Source organism: Dipodomys ordii, unplaced genomic scaffold (assembly GCF_000151885.1).
Source record: "Dipodomys ordii isolate 6190 unplaced genomic scaffold, Dord_2.0 Scaffold1000000187, whole genome shotgun sequence".
In the NCBI taxonomy this organism is placed as follows: Eukaryota; Metazoa; Chordata; class Mammalia; order Rodentia; family Heteromyidae; genus Dipodomys; species Dipodomys ordii.
The window spans coordinates 13,871-20,758 of record NW_012283804.1 but is presented as its reverse complement, the minus strand read 5'-3'; the positions used below and the strand labels follow the sequence as shown (position 1 = coordinate 20,758).

General features: G+C 43.8%; 1 pseudogene; it reads right to left on the bottom strand.

Moving 5' to 3' along the window:
• Positions 1-217: 217 nt before the first annotated feature.
• On the bottom strand, positions 218-6,579 carry LOC106002690 (annotated as a pseudogene).
• Between the last annotated feature and the right edge of the window lie 309 nt (positions 6,580-6,888).

The following is a 6,888-nucleotide window of genomic DNA, read 5'->3' as shown; positions in this document are numbered from 1 at the left end:
ATGTATACTTCTTTATTTATACAAATAGGGTTTTAAAACAATCATATTTAAAAGAAATCTGCATTTTTACATTCACCATCAGTGAGTTGTGAGTTCCTGACAGAGAAGGCTGAGCATGATGATACATAGCACGGTCCCACTGCAGGACAACAGTAGCTCAAGAAAGCACCATTTATTTGAGAAGCAGTAGGCAGGCTCCGGCATTCCTGTTGCACTGCTAGCAATGGGAAGTCTTAAACCTCTTCTTCCACAAGACTTCTTCAAATTCCCCCTGTTCATCAGCAGTGGCATCTTTGCATTGCTGGTACTTGGACACTGAGTCATTGATGTTGCTCTCAGCCTCAGTGAACTCCGTGTCATCCATGCCCTCGCCTGTATACCAGTGCAAGAATGTCTTGTGCTGCAACATGGCACTGAACTGCTCTGAGGTGTGCTTGAAGGGTTCCTGGATGGCCGTGTTGTTGACAATGAATGTGGCCAACATTGTGAGACCATGTGGGGGGATGTCACACACAAGTGTCTTCACATTGTTGGGGATCCATTCTGCAAAGTAGCTGTTGTTCTTGTTCTGCAAGTTGAGCATCTGCTCATTCACCTCCTTCATGGACATGCAGTCTCGGAAGATGGCAGCCGCTGTCAGGTAGCAGCAATGGCGGGGATCACAGGTGACCATCGTGTTCTTGGTGTCAAACATCTGCTGGGTGAGCTTGGGCACTGAGAGAGCATGGTACTGCTGGCTGGCATGGCTAGTCAGGGGTGCAAGGCCAGGCATGAAGAAGTGCAGGCAGGGGAAGGACACTGTGTTCACGGCCAGCTTGCGCAGGTCTGCATTCAGCTGGGCAGGGAAGTGCAGGCAGGTGGTGACCTTGCTCATGGTAGCCAACACCAGGTGGTTCAGGTCTCCATAGGTGGGCATGGGCAGCTTCAGGGTGCAAAAGCAGATGTCATACAGGGCCTCGTTGTCAATGCAGAATGTTTAATCTGCATTTTCCACCAACTGGTGGACAGACAAGATGGTGTTGTAGGGTTAGGTGAGGATGATAGGGTTAGGTAGATAAGGGCTCAGCACAGCACTGGGAACTAGAGTGTCTGGATGTTAGGGAGGAGGGGTGCCTGTTAGTCATCTCCCATGGACTATGATGACATATCAAATATGAAGTTGTCTGGTCTGAAACTCGGGCCAAATGCTTCTGATCGCACTGAGTCTAAGGTGCCAGTGTCCAACATCTTGGGCAAGGGCATGACACTGAAGGTGTTCATGATGCTGTCTGGGAACTCCTCTCGGATCTTGTTGAGAATCAGGGTGCCCATGCCTGACCTGGTGCCACCTCCCAGGGAGTAGGCCAGCTAGAAACCCTGGAAACAGCCACACCTTTCTGCTCACCACTTCCAGCACTGACTCCACCAGCTCAGTTCCCTCTGTGTAGTGGCCCTTGGCCCAGTTATTGCCTGCCCTGTTCTGCCCTATCAGACACAAAGACATGATGAGACACATACTCCAGGAATAATGACTGTGCTATGTGCATTGTGAAGACTATAGGCTCCTCTGAGCAACTTTGGCTATTATTTTAGATACACTGGTGAAATAAAGGAAATGTTTTCTTTTTTGGGGTCCAGTCGTTGGCCTGAACTCTGGGCCTGGGCGCTGTCCCTCAGCTCTTCAGCTCAAGGCTAGTGTTCTACCACTTAAGCCACAGCACCACTTCCAGCTTTTTCTTTCTTTTTGCTTATGTGGGGCTGAGGAATTGAACCCAGGGCCTCATGCATGCAAGGCAAGCACTGTACTGCTGAGCCACCTTCCTAGTCCCCAGGAAATGTTTTCAATGTATCTGGGACCCTACAAATCACCCAGGTTCTAAAGAAAGTAAAGACAATGTGGAGGAAGATACATTTTAACCCAAACCACGTACTTCTAAAAATGAACAGAGCCTGGGGATGGGAAGGGGTCTCAGTGGTAGAGTGCTTGCCTCACATGCAAAGGCCCTGGAATCGATTCCTCAACACCACATAAACAGAAAAAGCCAGAAGGGATGCTGTGGTTCAAGCGGTAGAGTGCTTGCCTTGAGCTGAAGAGCTGAGGTACAGTGCTCAGGCCCAGAGTTCAAGCCCCAGGACCCACCAAAAAAAATGAACAGAGCCTGCCTCAATACTGGAAAAGTATTTACTTTCACAGGAGGAACAGGAGAACAGAATGGTCAAAGGGAAGCTAAGCTGCAGGCACTTGTCTGCACCTTGCTCACACATAGCTGTGCTTTGATTTCTGGTGTCCTGAAGTGACTCCCTGTTATTACCAGGTATTTGAAATGGCCAGCAGCGCTGAAACCTTGTTGGAGGCATTCCCTGCTCGCTGTTCATTCCCTTCAGAGGCTGTTTGCAGACTGGCATTTATCTGTGCTGATTGAGTGGCCAGGGACATGACTCCCGTGGACTGAAATAGGTGGGTTAGGTGAGGATGATATTTAGATGAATAAAGGCTCAGCTCAGCACTGGGAACTGGAGTGCCTGGATGTTAGGAAGGAGGGGTGCCTGTTAGCCATCTTCCATGGACCATGCTGACATACTAAATATGAAGTGTCTGGTCTGAAACTATGGTTCCGATCCAACTGAGTCTAAGGTGCCAGGATCTAGGTCCACCATTGATGGCCCGAGGAACATATTTGTTGCCTGTGGGAACAAGAGTTGACTTGGGCCTATACTTGACAAGGAACTTAGGGGCAGAGCTTATGATTCTAAGTGGCTCTCAGCATTCATTACAGAAATTACAGCATTTCAGACATGGAAACAGAAAAGATATCTTGAGAATGAATCACCATGCAAGAGGCTTCAGCAACTTTAAGGACATTTGCAGTTGTCTATTTCCATGCATTTCATTCCTTTGCTTTGGGCATGGTGGCTGAAATCTCAGCTACTGAGGAGGCAAAGATGAGCATCAGGCTTTGAGTCTAATGGGGCAAAAGAAAGATGACAACACCTTTTTGTTGTTGTTGTTGTTCATGGTGGGGCTTGAACTCTGGGCCTGGGCTCTTCAGCTCAAGGCTAGCACTCTATCACTTGAGCCACAGTCCCACTTTCAGTTTTCTGAGTTGTTTATTGTAGATAAGAGTCTCAGGGACTTTCCTGCCCAGGCTGGATTTGAACCTTGATTCTCATTTCTCAGCCTCCTGAGTAGCTAGGATTACTGGTGTGAGTCATCATTGCCTATCAGCAAGAACCTTTCTCTTTTTTGTTAATTTTATTTTTATTGTAAAGGTGCTGTATAGAGGAGTTACAGTTACATGAGTAAGGAAATGAGAACATTTATTGTCGAACATTGTTACCCATTCCTTTGTTGTTCTCCCACTATCCCTTCCCTTCCCCAATTAAAAGTAGCTAGGTGCAGAGCACCAGTGGCTCATGCCTATAATCTTAGCAACTGTGGAGTTGGAGATCAGAGGATCGCTGTTCAAAGCCAGCCTGGGCAGGAAAGTCTGTGAGACTCTTATCTCCAATAAACTAATAGAAAACCAGAAATGGCACTGTGGCTTAAGTGGTAGGGCTGCTTGTCTTGAACAGAAGAGTTGGGGCACAGCGCATAGGCCCAGAGTTAAGTGCCATTGCGGACAAAAAAACAAACAAAACAAAAGAGCCAGGTGTGACTCTTCAGCAATTAGATGTGGGGGGAATTCAAGTATAATGCTTTCCTGGGGAAAATACATAAAATACATATTTATTGTGTTATAATGTTTCAATAATTGTTATCAAATAGCACATTTCCCTGTACTTAAATACTCAGAGCAACCTTGGGCAATTACTTGCAATTTGCCATTTAACCTGATTTTTCAAAAGGGATATCAGTTAAAATGATATAAACATGAGTTTGAGACTGCCCCCTTCCTAAACAATCACATGAAGAAAACTGGCCATCCTGCTTGATATTCAGGATCTAATAAAGACACACATAAAATACTGTTCATAGGAGTGACACAATCCCACACAACAACTCTCAACCAAGGAACCACAATATTAAAGTCTTATATCTTACTTAACCAATATCAACACAAAATACTAAGGTGAGGACATCCCCAATGTAGATCCATAAAACTCAAATACATTAAATAGCTCTGTCCTTTTGTTTGCACTTTTTCATTGGTTTATTACACAGGAAAACCAATTATCTATGATTCTGTTTGTATACAATAATGTAGAATGGAAACTCTTTATATAAAATTAAATGAATTTCACATTGACAGTTACAAAAACTGAAAATCTACTCTGTAGACTTCAGTAAGGTTGTTTGTATTAGGAAAGACAATATGAATCATTTAAAAGCAGTGTTTACACATTATTATTGGGTTTTTCTACACCACAACAATGTTTTTTACTTTAAAAACCTTAAAAAGAATTTATTGTTGGCTAAGTATTCATATTCAAAATGCTGAAGTCCAGAAGTGTTATAGATTTCAGAGTGAGACACTTTATTTATGCTTTGTGATTTGGACTATTCACATATATATTAGTGGCTGAACATCCCTCTTTAAAATTTTAAAATTTTCAATTTCAAATTTTTGTTTTAGAAATTTAATCTCTATTTTAAAGAGGGCAATGTAACTGGGCTCTGGTTGCTGAAGGGTGAAATTCTAGCTACTCAAAAGTCTGAGATCTTAGGATCGCAGATTGAAGCCAGCTGGGGCAGGAAATTCTGGGAGACTCTTATCCAAGAAACTACCTGAAATAGTTGGTGCCATGCCACCTCCTGCGGAGTCTGCATGAGATCGCATTAGACAAAGAGCTTTAAGGAAGCATGCCTGCAGGAAGGGGGTGTTGGTTCAAGGCTTCCCATACACTTGGCTGCACCTTTATAGCCTCTACCTTTATTCTTACTATATTCTTCTTGGCTGTACATTCGTTGCTTTTATTCTCATTTTGGCTATTTTTCTATTGATCCCTGAACAGAGCATGTTGTTTCTTTCCAGTCCAATAGAGATGACTTCTCTAAATAATAAAGACTAGGACCAAAGATTAAATGTGGGTGATGCCCCAATCAATTTATCATCTGATGTGACACTGCCTCCAAAAACTCCTACAACTTCACAAGTAGTTTTGCGGCTCATGCATAGTAAACATAAAAACTTAAAATTTCCAAATATGTTACAACAAGCAGAATTAATGAATTAAACTAAGCTAGAAGGAGTTATCCCAGAAGCCCAGAGAGTTCTAAAAAAAGGAACCCCTGATAATAAAAGGAAAAGAAAGATTGAAGAGATGAAGGACAATGCCTATGCCCAGAGTTGAAGCCCCATGACAAAAAAAAATCCAGGTGTGGCTAATCAGCAAGTACAGGTAGGGGGAATTCAGTAAAAGGCTTTCCTGAGGAAATTCACAAGTGTATACTCAAAAATTAAAACAAAATATATGGTGGAGTGGCTCTGGTGGATACAGCACTTGACTTACAAGATCGAGGCCCCAAATTTGAACTACAATACCACCCTAAGAAAGGCAGGAACTCCTTCCTTGTCATTAGTATTCCCCGGGGACCTATTCTGCCACGGTATTGGAAGCCAGATGGGAGACACTCACTAGCTGCCTCATTGTAATACACCTCGATTCTCTGCAGCTGTAAGCTGCTGTCTACATAGTAGTTGCCAGTGCAGTCAATGTTGTGCTCATCGCTTAGCATTTCCCAAAACTGAGATAGAAATAGAAGTGTATTATGGCCTAGAATGTTAACTGTCCAAACAATGGATTTTAAAATAACTATAAGAAACCCAAGTCCTGTTGAAACAAATATTTTTGTAAAAAAATTAGATTTTTTAAATTAAAAAAAGCACAAAAATTGATGGTATTTTAGTTTTGTTAATCTCTTTGCTATCTGGCTGAATAGAAGACATCTGGGTTCTCCTATGAGTATTCCATCTTATGGGATACTATATTCTGTTTGGATTCTATGACGAGAACCTGGCCTTATATGGACATTAAGTTGCCAAAGCAGTAACTTGAAGACTCAGCTAGAAGGGTCTCCAGAACCCCAAGGGTCCTCAGAGCATACACCGACAACCACTGATTTAGAAAACACCCAACTTAAGGGAACTGAGATAGGGCATGAAAACTCAGAGAAATTTGCATTAAGATGGACGAACTGTTCTCAATTATCTGATACTCATCAGTTGACAAAAAGGGAATCCTTTGTATCTGTCAGCTCAAAGACACTGCACTCCTTTCATTCAAATCAGACCAAAAATGCATTAGTCTATTCCCAGGAAACTAAGTACAATGACTTGAGTCTCAGGTAAGACTAAGACATGCAAGGGATTTGAAACAACCCCAGCTTTGCTTAAAAAAACAACACCCACCTGGGCCACACAAATTAGGGAAGTTGGAGAATCTATCTGGGGGACTTAATTTCCAGAAGGTTAGGGACTACTATGGAGCCCCACCTACCTCAGCCTAGACATGACCACCACCACCTGCACCCTCCAACCCCGTCCTCTTCCTCCTCATCCCCCTAAATTTGAGACTAGGATCCTAGGCCAGTGCCATGCTCCCCTTTGCGCCAATCTGGTTGCCACAGTGGCTTGCCTGTATGTACACGATCTCCCTCATGGTGAAGGGCTGCAGAGCAGTTGGATGTGTGTCCTCAGCAGTGGTGTACACAGAGGCGAACAGGTAGGGCTGGGGAGCAGGAATCTGACACAGCTAACTCAGATCCCCATTTAAACCTCTGGTTGTTACAGGGGCAGAGGAGATGGGGTGGACTTCATAGGCAGAGCCAGCAGGTGCTCCAACTCAGTCTCCCTACTGCTGGGTAATCAGAGATAGCTACTTCTTATCACTTAGCCCTGGCATCCAGCTGTCAGCCTCAAGTCAATTAGCACAGCTGCCACTCTATTTGGAACCTCTTGTCACACTGCC